The following is a 10,588-nucleotide window of genomic DNA, read 5'->3' on the forward strand; positions in this document are numbered from 1 at the left end:
ATAATTAAAGCTAACTTAATGCTGCTTTTTTCCTAATAATATCATCAATGTATTGCTATACATATAGTTTTTCGCTGTTTCATTTTCACAAGCATTTTGTGGTAGAAGCTCATATTGTCAACAAGAAATTGCATATCAGAAATGCAGAGGTTTAGTTTCCATTGTACATTGGATTGCAGTGTGAGTTGGGGGAAGTACTTTAATTGAAAATACAGGCAAAGCTTTATCTTGACTGGCTCTGGAATCAATGTATAGTATTCTCAGTGAACATGGGTGGGCCTTTCCAGCAGGAATCATCTGAAGAAATAACTCTCTCCTCTAAAATGGGAGATGATGTCCAGTTACGTTCCACATATAAAGTAGTCTGAAGAGAAGGAGTACCACTTTTGCATGCACATCTTTATTTCTTGCTGACGGGTATATCTGTCTGATCATTACTGTTCCTGAGTTCACAATCCTTTGCTTATATCAGAATCCATTCTTTTTAGACTCCTAATGTAGAGTACACTATATTCAAGAGTTTAAAAATACTGATCCTTCAAGAAATGACAAGGTTTTCCCACCGTAACAAATTTGTTGAAGAATTCTTTCTCCACTTAGCAAAAACTTCTCCACTAGTCTGAATATTTTGTTTGTTTCATTAGTTGGTTCAGTTTGATTTTGGAGACAGAGCATCACACAACTAATGCTGGTGTGTGTCTGAGGTGGAACTTGTATTCCCAAGTGGGAAAACTACAGGCACAGCACACCTTCCATGCATTCACCTTATTGAGATAGAATTCTGGCACCAACTCAGTGAGCTACCCATCACATCTAATGTGATGTTTGCCTCCACTCTTAGACTGTCCTTGGTCCTCCATGTGGGGCTTGATACTCACGTGTGTTCATTTGGAAGCTGCTTCATCCATTAATAAGGACTCTCACCTTGATATTCCCACTGACTTTCTTGATGCTAAGAGCAGGAGGAGGAATGAAAAACATTCAATTAATGGAATTCAGTGAATAAATGAATACAAACCTGCGCATCAGTGCTTTCTTTAGGGGCATGTGGATAGGAAATAATTTAGAAATAATCCATTTTTCCTCTATAGAGACAAGGTCAGCCTGAGGGTGATCATTTCACTTTATACTATATAAGTTTAAGACAAAACATAGTAGTGGTCATTATGTTACTGATCAAATCATTACTGTCTCATCAAACTGGTGCTAAAGAGGCAAGAAATATACTGCTTTAAATTTGTGTGGTTTAGGAACAAACTCTCACAAAAAAAGGACTTGGCAGATTATATTTGGGTCCACACTTCGAGATCTACTCCCATCCTCTTATAACAAAAAGAATGAATGAATGAATAAATGAATGAATGAATGAATGAATGGTTCATCTCTGATAAAATGTAAAAATAAAACTAAATTGTTCAATGATAAATAGCTAGCATGGCAGATTTTACATTTTAGTTAGCAGGATGATTTGATGTGTTCAGTATAAAAATATGTGGCATTTCAATAAAAAACCAAAGTGACTAGGTTATTATTTCGTTTCCTAGAACAATCCAGAAATACTAACAGTTGAAAATAGAATCTAGGTTAATCAGTACAGTGTGGCTTCCAACTACAGGTAATGTAGCAAAGGAGAAAGATGTCCAATGTCATATTTAACAAATATATGGTAAAATGGATTTCTTAATGCTACATTTATATTTACAATAATCAAAAAATGTCCAAAATTCATTTTATCCAATTACAATCTTTGTTGGTTTTATTATCTTTATTACTTGCATTCTCTCTTTCAATGAGATATATTATAACTAAATCTCATAATAGGTATTTAAAGTAGTCTTGCAAGCATCCCATTCATTAGTAAGTTCCAGTTCAGGTACTTGTAACAATTTTAATTAGTAGATTCAACTTACTTTATATTTATAAGACAAGTAAAACAGAGAAATTATATGTGAAGGATACATTTTCTGATGACTATAAAACATTTTATATAGTAAAGAGGCTCATTACACTAGTGCATACCAACAAAGACATTCCTACTCTTAGAAAACTAGGCTCCATGTGACAAAATGTGACTATGAACATTGAGAGATCCAACAAGGACCATCCTATGTATATTAATATAATCATAGATTCTGTTATTCAGGGACATATTAATACTGCCAATACATATCATGAATCCAAGGCCTTGGGGAAGAGGAAATTATACAGACGAACAATACCTAATATAAAAGGGCATTGTCATGTTGTTATCATTGGCAATATCAAATTAAAGTAACCTCTGGAATTTGTGATTAATACATTGTTCACCTTTATGGAAACTAGAATTCCAATTAATTCATGCAAATAATTTAGTATTGAAATAATCAACACAGTTTACAAAGTACAGCCTGATAACCCAAATAAGTCAAAAATTGAGAGGCATATCAATACCATATCTTTTTTCAAAAAGAGAAAATAAGTGATATTTTAAGGATATAAATTTGATATGATAAGGCACTCCTTACTGCCAATTTACTTCTAGTAACTTAAAAACATCTGTCCAGAAATTTGTGTAAATAAATAAAAAGTCCCAGAAATAACCAAAAATGATCAGTGATTATACTCTTTCTACTAGTATTATGATTTATTCTATGTTCTTTACTTAATTTTGAGAATTGAGATTCTTCTATAACAGTAATGCATTATCTTAACATGTAAATAAAATATACAAATTTATTCACAGAAATATTGAAAAGTTGTATGGCAACTAAGATTTTTTGCTTGTGTTTTCTGAGATGATTCAAATTCATTTCTCAGCCCCATGCTGGGAAGCCTCCTCCAACACACTCCCTCTTCTGGCCTGTCAGTCACTGGAAAATGTATGTGCAAATGTACACAGAGAAAAACGAGCATACACAAATAAAAATAAATAATTCTGTTATTTCATAGGAAATCTTAAATTCCTTTTAAAAGTGTTCGTTCGTTCTAGTGCACAGTTCTTTAATACTACTGCTTCAGAGGACAGAGGATAAGAATAGGTCTTCTTAGAGACCTTGTTACAGAGACAGCAAAGACCACTTTTGGATGCTGATCAGTGTTTCTCTGTCCATACCTGTTTCATGTTACATTTGAATTACCATTATTTTATGTATGCTCTTACGACTATTTTCCTCATTATCTGCTCAGAGTTTCATTATAGGACAGCAAATACTCCCAGACATGCTAGCCAGCAACCTTGCTGATTCTTTCCGTTAACCACAATAAACAATGACCAAAATGAGAGGTCCACTCTCTTTTTCTGGAGAGTGGGTTATAGCTAACTGGAATTGCATTTTCATAATTCAGAATAAGGGGAGATATTGGGTATCTTCAAATTTATCACCAGTTTTTGAGAATAGCTTTGGTTCATACCTAAGAAAAAAGTTAACTGTGCCTCAAAAAGTAAAATAAAGATTCCCTTTTATATGATCATGGAAAAAAATGTTCTGAGAGAGACAGAAGGAAAGGATCTGGGATCAACTGGCAAGCAGGGAAATCTAATATGTAGCAGAAAATATGACAAGTTACCAGATGACCTTGTACCTAGAGAGAGCAGCTCCCAACTATATGCACAGAATCAGGCAGAAAATAGTCACACACAAACCCACCTTCATCCCTAGGGTTGTCTAAGATACTTTTTGGTAATGGTTTTTATACCAGTACAATAAACACAGCATTTAATTATGAAGACTTCCAGAGTCCAAGAAAATATTTTAATTAATTTTTCCTACATTCCCATCGCAGAGATAAAATGTAATTGCCATCAGGTGTGACCATAAAACAAATGAGACATTGCTTAATCAGTCAGTAGGCACCTATTAAACAAGACAATTCCTTCTCCGCTGTACAAAGGGCCTTTGTAACTTCCAGAGAATCTGCTACATGTTGTAGAGTAGGACTGGGGGGAAAAGTAGTCCTGAGTAATAACTTAGTCAATGAGGAGTGCCTGAAGATTCCAATTCATCCCCCCAGAATTCATGTGAATGCTATAGTTACAGTGATATGGTGGAAGAGACAGATGCATTCCTGGAGTTTGATGGCCAGACTGCCTAGATAAGTCAATGAGCTTCGAGTCAATATTCTCAAAAGAAAAAGTGAGAAGTAATTCCGAAATCACCCTGGCTTCCACTTGTGCAAACACAGATAAACATGTAAACACACACATACACACACACACACACACACACACACACAGAGAGAGAGAGAGAGAGAGAGAGAGAGAGAGAGACAGAGAGAGAGAGAGAAAGAGAGACAGAGAGACAGAGAGACAGAGAGACAGAGAGACAGAGACACACACACAGAGAGAAAGAGAGAGAGAGAGAGAGAGAGAGAGAGAGAATACTATATGTAACTTTTTAAAGGAGGGCTACAATTGGGTTAGTGTGTTTACACACACTGATTTATCAATGTCTGATAAAAACTACTCTAGCTCCTCAGCTAGAAACCTTAGAGAAACCCAGGCATGAGCATGAAGTAGGATAAAGTGGCACCCTGAGAGGGATGTGTGCTGCAGTAACTGGGAATGGAGACACCTGTTTGCATTCCGTTTAGTCCACAGTAAATATGGATTTCTTTCTGGCCCACTGTAATTACCGCACCAGAGTCTATGGCTCCTGGTTACAAAGATTATCAGCATACAAGTGTGCATGCAACCAAACGATGCAGGTGTGGTGTTTTGTTTGCTGTGATTATATTTGTGTAAGAGACAAAATAGAAATGATTAAACTCCTGCTTCAAACCAACATGGATTGTTTCCCCCCAGAGACAATTTCAGAGAATTTGTCCTAAGCTTCTTCAGCATAAATAGATAAAAATGTAATCTATTTCCATGCCATTTATTACTCACTAATACAATCACAAGTGACAGAAAAAGCCTTGGCATTCGTCACATTGAGATTTTGAAAGTTGCTACTTACTCAGTGATGTGCTAGAGACCCGAAGAGGATCAATTTCTGCTATTCTTTACTCGGGACATTTTTGTTTTCTTTTTTTCATCTCTGTTAATAACCTCTGATTCTATTTCATAATGGGCTGGAAAGAAAGCCACGATGTAAGATGAAAGAGAATAATTGCATTATTCTTATATGAGCCCACTGGAAAGGCAAAGAAAGGACATTATAAATCTTTTATACTGGGATATGTAATAAGTTTTATGGGTATCTGTTTGTTGAATGCTTCGTCATAATACCATTTTCAGGCCCCCATCGAAGGCTGCAGCCATAATAGTAATCACGATAATTATAGACGTAGATAACAACTATCTTCTAATCAGTCAGTGGTTTCTAAGCAACCGAGTTTAACAAAGCTAACAACTGCCACCTCATATACTCCTATAAAGGAAAAAGTCTCCAAATTTAGTTATTAAAAAACTATTGTCATAAGCCCCCTGACTTTTAATTAATTTCTTATTCATTGCCAACTTCTACAGCTTAATCTAGCACTTCAATTCATGATGAGGACCACTTTTTTTGTGTCAAATTCTTGCTGCTTAGTGCAAATCTATCTTTTTTCATCAAAATCATAGGCAGGTCTTGCTAACCTCATAAAGAGCATTCCCACCAGCTTTGTGCTTTTATTGGGAATTAGAGTGTGCATACACAAATGAAATAGCCTAGGCTTTAGATCAGGCAAGTAGACTTTGAGTCATGGCCAACTCTCCAGTAGTTGTGAATGAAAGAACGGGACAGTTAACCACAAACACTACCAGGATACAGTTCTGCAAAAGGTCTCCAAAAAAAATGTTAGCCTATTGTTGACTAAATAATTTCATTTCCAGAAGATCAGGGTAATTAAACCTAGAACCTACAAGCACATTCTTTAACATCAGCTGACTGATCTCGTGTTTTATAACACGATCTCGTGTTTATGTCCTTTCCAGATTTTCATGTGAATAATATCATCTGATTGTTACTCAAGTCTGAAATCTCAGCAGAGTAAGTTACTCAAGTCTGAAATCTCAGCAGAGTAAGATCTTTAATATGAAAGTTTTTACTAAAAGAGAAGAAACACTGAAACATCCTATGGTTTTCTAAGGTCAGCTTGGCAGAAAATGGACAAGCTTCTTTGGCACATATTTCCAGGCCCATTCCTCTTCAGGCAATAACACACAAATGTAATTGTTATGTAGTGTTGGACAAGATGGAATCAGAGACAGTGAAATGTGTGCTCTCTGAATCCATTAGACAGTGTTCATTTTGGTCTTCAGTGCATTTGTATACCATTAATCGGTCTGAGATCCCTCGTATCCAATTGGGAGACACTTGCTTCTGCCAGTTCTCTGCCTGTAAAAGCCCTCCCCTCAGGCTACAGGAAGTCTATTTGGTCTTGTATTAGACAGTGATGATGAAATCTTTCTTTGTTTAGTTAATTTGGACAAGACTGCAGGGACCTCCTTCCTTATTACAAGACTCAGTCACTGGGAAACTATGTCTGACTGATTATACCATGTTGGTCATGGTCTGTTTAAGTAATAGTGACATTTGTTCAAAAGAAACGCATTCCCTTGGACCACTCTTATCTCTGCCAATACAAGTGCATATACACTTGGGAAGCAGTACCGTGCCATTAATGATCTTTTCTGCTGTTGTATATGAACCATCCCAAGTGTGTCTGGAAATGATCAGAAAAATGGGAATATCTCATAAATGTAGAGCACAAATAAATCTGTTAGGACTGTTCACAAGAGCAAAACACCAATGGTCAAATTTATCGTGGTAAATCTGTATGAAGCCTAGCTCAAGCTCAGCTATAGGAAGAAAATAGTTGGTCCGCAGTTCTTTGCCTTTCTGGGATATTCAGCAAAGCATCAGCAGGGCTCCCTTGCCAGAGCTCAGAGCCCTTGCATCTCTCCAGATCTACAATGGCTGGGAAGACTTTTAAATGATTTATTCACATCTTAACTAATGGTTCTGATGGAAATTACACCTTGAGCAACCTGGAGTTCCACTGGAGATTTTGTGGGCTTAATCCCATGGAACCCTGTGATATTACTTTTCCGCAGTATGTAGATATCATTTAAGTAAGCACACATTTGGATATTAACCCTCACATGATAACACAGAAAAGTCCCCTTAATACACTTCTGATAGCAACAATGATGTCTGTATATAGTTATAAAGGAAAATCTATTTTAGAATGAGAAAGAAAATGTTTTAATATAAAAAATTATTCTTAGTGTAATACAGAGAACTAGTATTATCCCCAATATCTTTTAAATCATATATCTACCTTTTAGCCTACTATTATAACGTGCATATTCTAAGTCTCAACATTTTGGCAAAATTAAGCCACTGCCCTCTCCCATTTGGCTACCTGTCATTTTTCTTCCATCAACATATTTGGTAGTTAAAGCAAGATTTATTTAAAAGTGACAGTCAGGGGATACAGAGATGACTTGGGTTAAGAATGTCACTCCTGCAGTACACCTGAAATCAGCAATTCATATACCCTTGTCTGCTGGATCATAACTGCCTGTAACTCCAGCTCCAGAGAATCTGATGTCCTGTTCTATCTTCTGATGGTGCTTGAGCATATACATAAGCACAGCTGAATGACATTGCTAATGTACTTACTGCACATATATATATGTATATATATATATATATATGTATGTATATATAATACTTATTGTATATAGTTTTTCTTATATTAATTATAAAATTTTCTTTAATTTTAGACAAAAAGGGGGATATAGGCTTGTACAAATAAAGCCTGTCTGAAGGTCAGAGAATGGAGTTTGCTGCTATCTAACCATAGAGGTTTGGAGGCCTGTACAGAAAAACAGGAAGTGAGGTACCTGGGCAGAAACAGGATATAAGCAGGGAGAAATAGGAACTTGCTCTCTTGCCTGCTGAGACAGGAAAGAGGTAAGTTGTGTCAGTGGCTGGCTCCTTCTCTCTGATATCTCAGCATTTCCTTCTGTATCTGACTCTGGCTTTTTATTATCCAGACCAATGAAAAACTCCATTTACAGTTGAATATTTTTATCTCCTCAAAAATATATACTACTTACTTTTTTAAATTTTTACTCTTTATTATTTTTATGCCAGTGTAGGCATGATGGGTGGTGGTGGCACACATGCCATAGCATGCTTAACTGAGGGTTCAGAGTACAACTTTTTAGACAAGCTTCTCTTTTTCCAAGTATTGAACTCTAGTCATTATGTTTGCCCAGCCAGCACTTTTATTAGCTAAGCCATCTCACTAGCTCCTCTAAAAAAATCAATCATTTCTTTTGTAATGAAAACCTTGTAAAACATTTTTTCTTATAATTTACAAGTTTACAATATGTTGCCACCTATACTCATCATGTAGTAGTTTTCAGGATAGCATGCTTGCATTAAATGCATTTTGAGTTTAACTGAACTTTCACACATTATATTCATGGCATGGTATGAGTGTCCTATGGGTAAAGGTGAACATTAGATTATGTACATTACATATGTCTTCTAGACTAACACACATACTCTGATGTCCTACCATACTTCAATAAAGAGAAAATCATTTGAACTTTCATACTGACCAGGAAATAGCATAAATATATCCAGGGGAACCTATACAAGCCATCTGTGTAACTGCACAGATGACATGCTCATGACTTCAGGCATGTTTGACCTTCACTGTGGACTATATCTATCTGTGTCATCTTTGAATTGAACCTCCTTGCCATTCGTGCTGGGATTCACTATTACGTGTAAATACCTCCTTTTAGAGTGGATTGGCTATATCTACATCTAGTATCAGAAAAGAAAGCATTGTCGCCTCCCTTCACTAACTCTGTAGGTATTGTGACATGCTGAATTGGCTGTTCTGTTCACACTAACCCTCTGTCTTTCATCTTTCAGTATTATGATACTTCTGGCATTATCCTGTACTAGCAGTTCTTTAAAGCATGTCATCTACTGCTTCCTTTGATGCAGAATGCCTATGGCCTGATTTTTTGGAAGCTATGAATATCTTGCATTACATGGTCAGATGTAATTAAAAGAGCTGATGAAATTAAGTCTGTCACAATTGTAACAATGAGGGTGACTTTTTAGCATTCAAATTCATAAATGTGAAAAAATGATGTGGAAATTCATTATGGGAGATATTCAACCAATAATAGGTTGTTTTGAGGCAGGATGTATGAGCCTTGTAATGTGGGTGGCTTTTGGAAGCTAGAAATTAAAGGACACAGGCTTTCTCAGTTTCCAGAAAGGATATAGCCCTAGCAATGCTAAACTTTGTGCTTGGGGCCCGGCATCACAGATCTGACTCCTGAGAATATGTTCATATCTGTGATCCTATTAGTGTCCAGTGGTTAGAACTAACAAATATTGCTTATGCTGGTGAAGGGACCAGCTCCCCATTTCGGCAGCCCTAACAGCCGAACACGTACTCGCCTGACCTTGTCTTGGTCACTAGGAGTTCAGATGCTTGCCCCTTTCGGCAGCCATGACAGTAACACGTGCTTGCCTGACCTTGCCTTTGTCACTAGGAGGTCTGATGCCTGCCTTGTGGCAAGGAACCAATCAGAAGTTATCTGGTAGTGCTATTCTTTACGGCACTGGGTGTGCTTTTTGGACAAGTGCACAGCAATGATGCGCAAGCATAGCAACCACCCTGGGTGGGCCTATAAGCCATAACAACTAGTTGACCAATCAACACCGGGCAAACCCTCCAAGCCTGGAGGCACACCAATCCTGAGCCTGTGAGTACCCCTAGACACTCCCCTTATGCTGCCCTATAAGATCTCTATGCAGTGGCTTCACAGCGTCTTTCCTAGCTACCTGCCATGATGGATAGATGAAAGGCCTGAGCTAACATGAGGTTAGCTTGTTAAACAACTTCAATAAAGCCTCTTGCGTGTTGCATCAACTGGACTGGACATTAAGTACTTGGGGAACTGGCCAGCTCGGGGAAATTCCTCACCTCTAGGGGCTTTCACTGGTTTAATAAATATTTTCAAAGAAATAATCTCTTAATAAAATATTGTTCTTCTCTGAGAAATAGCTAACATAGCTAATGACCTCAAGAGAGGTCATTTCCCACTAAGGGAAAGTCACTACACTAAGTGAGCAAAACATGTCTTGTAAAAAAATAAAGTATTTAGCAGTAAACTCAGACAGGCATATTTCCTGGGCATTTTGCATTCCCCATCTGTCATGTTTTCTCAAATGATATCCCAAGAAGAGGCTGTATTTATCATTCTACAACATGAAAAATATATGTCAAAGATACTATCAAGAGACCACATAAGTCAGGAAGACATTTATTTGCTATGTTATACAGTACATTGCCTTTCTGTTGCACTGCTAGCAAATCTTCCTAAAGAAAGAAAATAAATGACATAAGTATGGCTTTTAATTGCTGTAGGGGGAAAGTCAACATTGAACTGTGTTGTTGACCAAGCTATTAAATGATGTTGTTTATTTACGTCATTACATTTGCAATGTTTTAGCTCAATGCCAAGATTACATGAAATATACATCTTTCTTACCTCTAGCTATGAAGTTGCAGTCTATTCAAACTATTTAAGTACATTGCCCCCCAGGTCTCTGGTTCTCAGCACTGCTCTCACTGTTGTTCT

Source organism: Cricetulus griseus, chromosome 2 (assembly GCF_003668045.3).
Source record: "Cricetulus griseus strain 17A/GY chromosome 2, alternate assembly CriGri-PICRH-1.0, whole genome shotgun sequence".
NCBI classification, from domain to species: domain Eukaryota; kingdom Metazoa; phylum Chordata; class Mammalia; order Rodentia; family Cricetidae; genus Cricetulus; species Cricetulus griseus.